Genomic DNA, 10,156 nt, shown 5'->3' on the forward strand with positions numbered 1-10,156 from the left:
TATCTTTGATTACACGCATGAAGTTTTGTGCGATATGTCTAATGCAATAGACATGGATAGAAGGAGGATCATGCCGTCCGTTATCATGGTTATTGTAAGCACTCTCAATGGCAGCATGTCTATCTGAAATCAAACAGAGATGGGCTTGTGGAGTGACATGTGTTCTGAGATGTCGAAGAAAGAAACCCCAACCATCAGCGACTTCACCTTCAACCAGAGAAAAGGCAATGGGAAAGACATTGTTGTTGTCGTCTTGTGCAATAGCCATAAGCAAAGTACCCTTGTATTTTCCGTATAACCATGTTCCATCAATTTGAATAATATGTTTACAAAATGCAAAACCTTTGATGCACGGTTCAAACGCCCAAAAGAGGCGGTGAAAGATTTTATTTCCAGCAACACAGGTTCCGTCTGGCGTAACTGCTAGCAATGTCTCCATAATTGCAACAGTTCTTGGTACGTATGTTTTTAGGGCCCATAAGAACCGTGACAATTCTTTGTATGAATCCTCCCAGTTGTCGAATACCTGTTCAACAGCCTTTGTCCTCGCAATCCACGCTTTCTTGTAAGATGGAGTATAATTATATCTTGTGACGTTATGAGATATTAATATACTCGCCTTCACTGATGGGTCTTTGTTAACAAGCGACAAAATGTCTTGACATATCAATGCAGTGCTTAATTTACGGTGATTTTGTTCAACATTAGTTGCAATGCAACTGTGAGGTGGGTCTATAGAAGCTATCTCCCAAGAGTCGCTTCTCTTTTTGTGAGATGCAGCTAACTGAAACTTACAAAGGATGTTACGACATTCGATGACATACCTTCTCGAATCAGTGCATTTCACAGTGAAATCAGAAGAGTTATTCATGTGAAATTTTTTGATAGCTCGCACACATTCTTCTTTAGTGCGGAACATATCTCCCACCTTTAACTCGCCTTCTGATCGTGGATATGGGTTATAAAAAACAATGTTAGATGTTTCATTGTCATGCAGATCCGTGTTTGTCATATGTTGAGGCGGATTGTATACATGACTTGGAGGTAATGGCGTTGGTTGATCATCATCTTCAATGTTGTTGTTCAACATATGATCGACATGTGTCTCGGTCTCTTGGATCACTTTCGACCGACAGATGTATGGCCATTAACCTAACTATTTCGTAATAATTTGTTAATTTCTTCTACCAAATTTATAATCTAACATATGTTCACATTTCAGTTTATTTGGCGTCCATATCTAAATTTGGACCATGACCATGAAATCAACGAACAAGACGCAACCGTTTGGACTGCATGCACACCAATCATAAGATTCACCATTGTGGAGATGCACAATAGTGATCGTGTTAAATTGCAGATTGGTATGCTTCAACACATCCCATATCCCCCAACAAAACCTAGGAGAATGACATCTATGCAAAGTTAACGATCAATGGAACTTTAACCCATGACAAAGCTTCGCTAGATCCGAGTGTCGCAAATGGAAGCACCGCCATGACCATGTCTTAACTGATGCTGTGATGCCAAGTGAAGAAAAACCAAGTTGTAATTATATGGCTTGGTACATATCGGTTGGTTTTGAGTTTATCGCCGAGGATATGTACCTATACGACCCACGCCAGGCAACTTACACACCAGAAGGCTCAACATCTAACCCCCAACAACATTGTCAGACCGACTACTCACAACCCCCTATCCGCCAAACTTTCCATTCCACAAACACACAATCATACAACCCTAACATGTCATACACCCAACCACAATACCAAGAGAATACCTCGTACCACCACCAACAACTAGATCATCATCCAGAGACCCAACATCGCTTCGCACCCAACACATCACCCTACCAAAGTCGCCTTAGCCAAAACACTCAACGATCATTTTACACCAACCGTCCCTCCTTCTACCATAGCCAAGAAGCCCAAACATCTCAAAACCAAAACCTTCAACAACCATATATCTACCAAACACCACAACAATCATTTCAACATTTCCTCGACGCATCATTCACATCAATGTCTCCCTTCAATCGTCCTAGGCGCCCTCCAACAACGCAAACACAACCCAACTACTCTGGCATGGGTCATGAACTCAGCTATGGTGGTACACCTTTGATGCATACATAAGACTACACTGATTTGTCTGACTATCTCAGGCAATCTTCTGCAGTTGGTAGTGATGTTCCTGGACCCTCAGATACTCAAACATCTGGGGTGAATCATCAACGTGGGTTAGGGACACGGGTTCGGGTAGTTAGGGGATGTGGGACCGGAGGTCAATTAGGTGATCTCGGTCGTCAACATTAGTCTTTTTTGTGTAAACGGAAATTAATATTAATATTAATTGGTCTGATTTCGACTTTATCTGTCATGTAGACTTTTTTTCAAAAAAAATTACAAAACACACATAGGTTCAATCCAATTGGCACCTCCTCTCTAAGTTTAAGAGGAGACATCAATTGGTTTGACGCCTCCTCTTAAAAGTGGGGTAGATTGAGAATTTTTTTAAAATCAATGTTATTTTAGAATTTTTTTTAAAAATCAGGGATATTTGGATAAAAAATTCTATTTCCTTTCTCACAACTTAAATAAAGGTTTTGAAAAAAAAAATCTTTATGCTAACATTTTAAATATGATAAAAAAGTATACAAATGGAATGTGCAACACAATAGTTAATCTACTTCTATAAACTAGCTGCTTGATGTAATTTTACTTTTGCACATATAATCAGTCTGGTAATGTACGTTCTTAAAAAAAAGCATACTACAACTATAGAGCTATGTCAAATCAAATCATCTGGCGTGCATATTAACACACTGTAAATGATACTTTATCATTAACAATTTAACTATGTGATCATTTTGGCATTGGATACCAAAATATTTGAAAATACTATATAACGTTTAATCTTAGATTTACTTTTTTCACTTTTTTTGGACATTGAATACCAATTCTCTCTTATGTCACTTCAACAATGGTTAATTTTCTCTCAATTTTTTTCTGTCTTCTCTTTTTTTTTTTAATTTAAATTTCTCCCTTTATTCATTTACTTCAAATGTATTAATATACATTCTTTCGTATTATTATTTTGAAGTTATGTTCTTCCTACAGTGCAATTACAATGGTTGAGTTTTATTTATTTACAAATATTATATTAGTTAAAATTGATTAAAGAGTGCGGATTGAAATCGATTTTAAATATTATATTATATTAGTTTTTCCAACTGGTATTATATATTTATTCAACAAAATAAATTAATAGTTTTTCGTTACAATTGTTTTTTTAATTTTAGTTATTAACAAAATAAATTTATAAATAAATATTTGTGGATGAAGCATTGCTTTGCATCATCTTAAGGCAAAATATCTTTCATTTATGAAAAGGTTTTTAAGATTAATCGCACGACGACGAGAAAAAAGTTTGATGTGTTTGATGTATTTTGAGTGAATGACAAATGCTTGATGAGAACGAGACATAAGTCTCAGAATCAATCAAACGGGGTTCCATTAAAATGTTAGATTCTAATAGTCCTTTTTCATTCAAGATTAATTGAGAAAACTGTTTGATGGACGACGAACGCTTGATAATAATCAATTGTTCAAATAGTTACACCAAAATGCTTGATCCTAACGACCCTTATTTGTCCAAGTTAATTTAAATGTTTTAAGAACAAAAGAAAAGAATGAATGGTTAATCAAAAACGTGTGGCTCAGGACCAATCATTCAAGGGTTCCCACTGGAATGCTAGATTCCAATGGTCCTCTTCTTCTATGTTTTATTTGAAAAAATAGTTTAATATTATGTTTGATTTTAAGAAAAACCACTCGATATTTGATCGAGGTTTGATTCATAGATGATTTAAAAAATGGTTTTGAAAATAATTTGAAGTTGGTGAAATTTTGAAGACTGACTTGATGTTGATCAAGTGCTTCTTGTAAGAAGACCCAAGAGTAAGTCACGAGACCGAAAACCAAACGAATTCGAAAGCAACATAATTTAATTCTAAGCTTACTTAGAGTGGACTCCTGTGTGAGTCACTCTATAAGAAGCCAAACTACAAAGTCTATGCATCTAAGCAAATCTCAAAAGTTAAATTCGATTTTAACTCCGAAATCAAAATGCAATGAAAGACAGCAGCAAACAAAATACTATTTTAGCATTGTCACAATTTATTTACATCAACTCAAAATAATTGAAAAATAGAAATCTAAAGACAAAACAACCGCTCTCCACAGTGAATCCGTATTGGTACATAATCGAAATAGAATTACAATATCAAACATAAAAGCAATATTAAAACCAAAAAATGTATACGTGTATATATAAACTTAATATATATATATATATATATATAATATATATATATATATATATATATATATATATATAATATATATATATATAAGCTGAAAAGACATAAGCCTCGGGATCAATCAAACGGGGTTCCACTAAAATGCTAGATTTCAAAAGTCCTTCATCATTCAAGATTAATTGAGAAAACTGTTTGGGGTTCCACTAAAATGCTTGATAAGAGTTACGTCAGAATGCTTGATCCCAACGGTCCTTATTTGTCCAAATTAATTTAAATGTTTTAAGAACAAAAAAAAAGAATGAATGAGTAACCCAAAACGCGTGGCTCGGGACCAATCATTCGAGGGTTCCCACCAGAATGCTAAATTCCAATGGTCCTCTTCTTCCGTGTTTTATTTGAAGAAAAGGTTTTAATATTATGTTTGATTTTAAGAAAAACCACTCGATGTTTGATCGAGGTTTGATTCATAGATGATTTGAAAAATAGTTTTGAAAATAATTTGAAGTTGGTGAATTTTTTAAGATTGACTTGATGTTGATCAAGTGCTCCTTGTAAGAAGGTCAAAGAGTAAGTCATGGGACCAAAAACCAAACGAAATCGAAAGCAACAGAATTTAGTTCTAAGCTTACTTAGAATGAACTCAAATGTGAATCACTCTATAAGAAGGCAAATCACAAAATTTATGCATCTAAGTGAATCTCAAAAGTTAAATTGGATTTTAACTACGAAGTCGCAATGCAATGAAAGACAACAACAACCAAAATAATATTTTAACATTGTCACAACTTATTTATGTCAACTCAAAATAAAATGAAAAATAGAAATCTAAACACAAAAAACTCGTTATCCAGAGTGAATCCCTATTGGTATATAATCGAAATAGAACTAGAATATCAAATGTGAAAACAATATTAAATCCAAAAAATATATACTTGTAAATATAAACTTAAAATATATATATATATATATATATATATATATATATATATATATATATAGATATATATATATATATATATATATATATATATATATATATATATATATATATATATATATATATATATATATATATATATATATATATATATATATATATATATGATATTGGATTGAAATATACTGACAGTGTAAAAAGATTTTATACCGTCAGTTAATCTTAGACGTTGGATATTAAAATAAATTTAATTTTTATTTAAAAATCTATAAAGTAATACAAACAGATGATGATGATGAATTAAAATTATAAATCATTTTACACTGATAGTGTATACTAATTAATATATATATATATATATATATATATATATATATATATTATATATATATATATATATATATATATATATATATAGGGATATGGACGAAAGGTAACGAGACCTATGTCATATGCATATATGAAGAAAAAATATGCATATCTATGAAAACGATAAAGGAAAAATAAATAAATGTTTTAATTGAAATACACTGGTGCAAAATGATTTTATACCGTCAGATAATTTTAGACATTGACTATTGAAATAAGTTTGATTTTTATTTTAAAAACCTATAAATTATTGCAAATGAGTGATGACAATAAATCAAAATTATAAGAAATTGTAAATCTTTTAAGCCTGATAGTGATATTGTATAGTAATTAATCATATATATTATAAAACTTAAAAATAAGAAAATAAGCTTCCTAACACTAAACGATAAAACATTGAAACAAAATTAGAAAAACATAACAAAACTACACACTAAGGAAAACGGAACCGGTACCTAAAGGAGCGCAAATCTACGGCGGCGGAGAGGTAATGTTCTTGAGTTCTGTTTTGGTTCTACTCTATTCCATTATTTTCTGTTTTTATTTATTTATTTTGGTTTGTGTTGTTTATGTGATGTTGGTTATGTGGAGTTTAGTGGAGAAAATGAGAAACAAGTTAGGTTGTTATTGTTGTGTAAGTTGGAAGAAAAAATGAGAGGTAGTGGTTATCATGTCCAGAGGGATATGTTAACATGCTATACAAAAAGGTGAGTTGTGAAGATGATGAATAGAAAAATAAAGAAATATCAAATGGGTCTATGCGTTCCAGAAGAGTGGAAAAGACTTTATTTTGGTTTTAACGTTTCTATTTTTTTTCTTTCAAACCAAACACTGCCAATTAGAACCAGCGCCCCGTGTGTAAGCAATGAAATAGTTTCCTCCTTCTTTTTCAGCAACATTATATATATATATATATATGCAATTTATTTTTATTTTTTTAAAATTATACATATTTTTTTTTATCTATTATGATATTTAATTTTAAAATAGTATTTAATAATTTTTTAAATGTTTTATTTGTGTAATTTTCTCAATTATATATTTATCTTTATATATAAATAATTAACGTAGGATGAGTAATTATTTGTGATATTTGATGATTATATCTTAATATTAAAATAAAAATTATTTTTAAAATTTTACTAAAAATATGTTTTGAAATTAAGCACATTTAATTATATTTTAAAATTGACTTTCAATATATATATATATATATATATATATATATATATATATATATATAAATAATTGTAATTAAAAAAAATTAAAAACATTATCGGGGCACATGCCCCCAATCTCACACACCTAGCTTCGTCTCTCTCTCTATATATATATCTATATATATTTACATATGGTTACTATGTTTTAAAAATTCCAATAATATCCTTTGAAGTATTGTTTAGAGTTCAAAATGAATTAAATTCAAATAATCAAAATAAAATCATAAGTGTTGGAAATTTCCCAAAATCTATGGAGAATTTAAATCAATCTTGATGAACAAGATTGTTATTACTCACACAATGACAATAAAACAAAAGAACAATGGAGAAAGAAAGAAAGTAAAGAACGGTGAAAGAGAAGAAAAATTAAATTATGCAGAGTTTCTCTCTACCCACAAACTGTGGAAAACTTCTTATTCACTTTGCAACTGCAAAATACTCTGAATACAATATTCTCTCTATTCACTTCATTACAAAAATAAGGATTACTCCCTCTATTTATAGATTTAGGTTAACTTGGACCTCAAGCCAAAGCCCAAAACTATAAAAAAAAACTCAAAATAGCTAACACTACTAAAATATGCATAAGTAGAAATCCTGCGTGAAGCAACATGTTTCGATACTTCAACACATTAACACAAGTCAACATACTAGGTGATTCAACACTTCCTTGTTCTGTCGAGCAACCTGCTTCGGCACAAAGAATTACAATTCCACACACCACATAATTCAGTGTGTCTAAGCTATTTACATTCATCATAGCTCTTAGTCTTCTGAACACTTCGACCTGCACTCCCTTTGTCATGATGTCTGCAATTTGATTCTCAGTTCTGCAGTGTTTCACATTCATCTTCTCATTTGCTACCTGCTCTCGAAGATAATGGAACCTCATCTCGATGGGCTTGCTTTGACCATGTGTTATCAGATTCTTCGCCAAATTGATAGCTGACATGTTGTCGATCTTCATGGTAATTGTTCCACGAGTCTTCGTTGTTATCTCTTCGACCAGATTCACCATCCACGTTGTTTGACATGCACAAAGAGAAACAACTATGTATTCTACTTCACACAACGATAATGCCACTACTGTCTCTTTTCTCGAACTCCAAGCAACTGGTGCGCCACCTAGCATAAACACATAGCCAACTGTGGATTTTCAATCCTCGGCATCACTACACCAACTTGAGTCGGTGTACCCCACTAATTTGCATTCTTTTCCTTCATCAGCTACAGGAAATAAAAATTCCATAGTCGAGAGTTCCTTTCAGATACCTAAGTATCCTCTTCGTCGCTGTTAGATGTGATACCTTTGGCTTCTGCATGAATCTACTCACCATACCTACACTATATGCTAAGTCAGGCCTTGTATTACAAAGGTATCGAAGTGACCCAATAAGTCTTCTATATTGTGTTGGGTTGACTTCATCTTCATCTGAATCTTTCGACAATTGTAATCTGGGCTCAGCTGGAGTCGAAGTTGGGTTGCAATCTTGCATCTCAAATCTCTTGAGTATTTCGCATGCATACCTTTTTTGATGCATCATCAAACCTCTACCACTTTTGTAGAATTCGATTCTAAGGAAATATGAAATGTCACCCAAATCTGACATTTCAAATTCCTTGTTGAGATCACCTTTGAAGTCTTCGATCTCCTTCTTGCAGCTACCTATTATCAACAGGTCACCGACATAGACACATAGTATAAGCAATTCACTCTTGCTTCTTCTTACATATACTCCATATTCACTTGTGCACTTCACAAAACCAACAATAATGATTTTATGCCTGCTCGTATACATAGGCGGAGCTAAAGCAAGAGGGGAAAATATGATATTAAGTCTCTTGGATAGGGAGAGAAGTACGACACTGTATCTACAAGCAATAAGGTAACCCATATCAAGAATCATCATCCATTTATCAATACCCTGCATGTTAGAACAAGATTTTGATTCTTCAATATATCTCTAAGTTTTGATGATAACAAAGAATGAAACAATTTGGTACCCTAATATTTTTCTTAAGTGTGTAGGATTCTAAGTTAAAATGACTCTAAGAAAACGAACATCTGGCATCTAACATAGTCAAGAAAAGTTGACCCAGCACAAAAAAATCAGATCTAACTCTGAACAAGAACACATCTGAAGAGCAATCACCTGAAGAATCTGAACGCTGAAGTTTAAACTCTGATATCTGAAGACTTTGCAAGAGAACATCTGAAGACTACTCAAGAGAATATCTGAAGACCTTGCAAGAGAACATCTGAAGACTATTCAAGAGAATATCTAAAGACTATTCAAGAGAATATTTGAAGACTGCAAGATATATGGACTCTAGCTCAAAGACTCTGATCATGCTTTCTCTGATACACACTCAACACTTTATTTGATATCACCGGATTAGAAACTTACTCTATAAGTATTTTAACTCTAGCACAATTCCTTTTTAAGGAAACTATGGATTATGTTCCAAGACTGCCATGGAAAAGACAAGAAATTTAATACCTTTAACTCCCATAGCTGGCAAGAAATATTCATTGATTTCCTTCCAACGGTATCATCTCAACGTGTTATATAAAGGCCTTCTTACAACTTACTAAAGACAAGAACTTCACACACAACGAAACCACTTTGACACAATAATATCCTCATACTCCAAATACTCTCACTATCATTGTTGTAAGAAATACTTTCATACAAGAGTTGTTGCTCAATATTGTGTGGTTGTGTTTCATATCTTTAAAAGTGTGTTTATATTGCTTATCTAGAAGCATCTAGTTAAACACTTGTATTACTAAAATTCTTTGTAATTCCTCAAGTGACTTGTTTAGGTCTGTAGACTTGAGAGGGCTAAGAGATTGTTAAACTCTTAGACGTTTTTGTAATCTGTTGAGATTAATGGATTAAGTCCTTATTGAAGGCGGAATCACCTTGGCCGAGTGGATTGGAGTAGCTTTGAATTTCAAGCCAACCAGGATAAACTCTTTGTGTTGTTAGTATTTTTTTTGTAGTGTTGCAAAAAAATTTTTTAACTAATGTGAAAACAATTCAAACCCACATTTCTTGTTTTTCTCTACCTTCAATTGGTATCAGAGCTTAGGCTTTGTTATTGACTTTTGAATCAAACACTTAACCGTGTAGATAGATCCAAGGTGAGAAAACTTCATGGCTAACACAAATGAAAGAGATAGCTACAACGCAAAACCTCCAGTTTTTTATGGAGAAAAATTTGACTACTAGAATGACAAAATTGAAAGTTTCTTCCTAGACTATGATGTTGATCTCTGGATTATTGTTACAAATGATTATGAACCAC

The sequence above is a fragment of the Lathyrus oleraceus genome, chromosome 1 (assembly GCF_024323335.1).
Source record: "Lathyrus oleraceus cultivar Zhongwan6 chromosome 1, CAAS_Psat_ZW6_1.0, whole genome shotgun sequence".
Classification (NCBI taxonomy): Eukaryota; Viridiplantae; Streptophyta; class Magnoliopsida; order Fabales; family Fabaceae; genus Lathyrus; species Lathyrus oleraceus.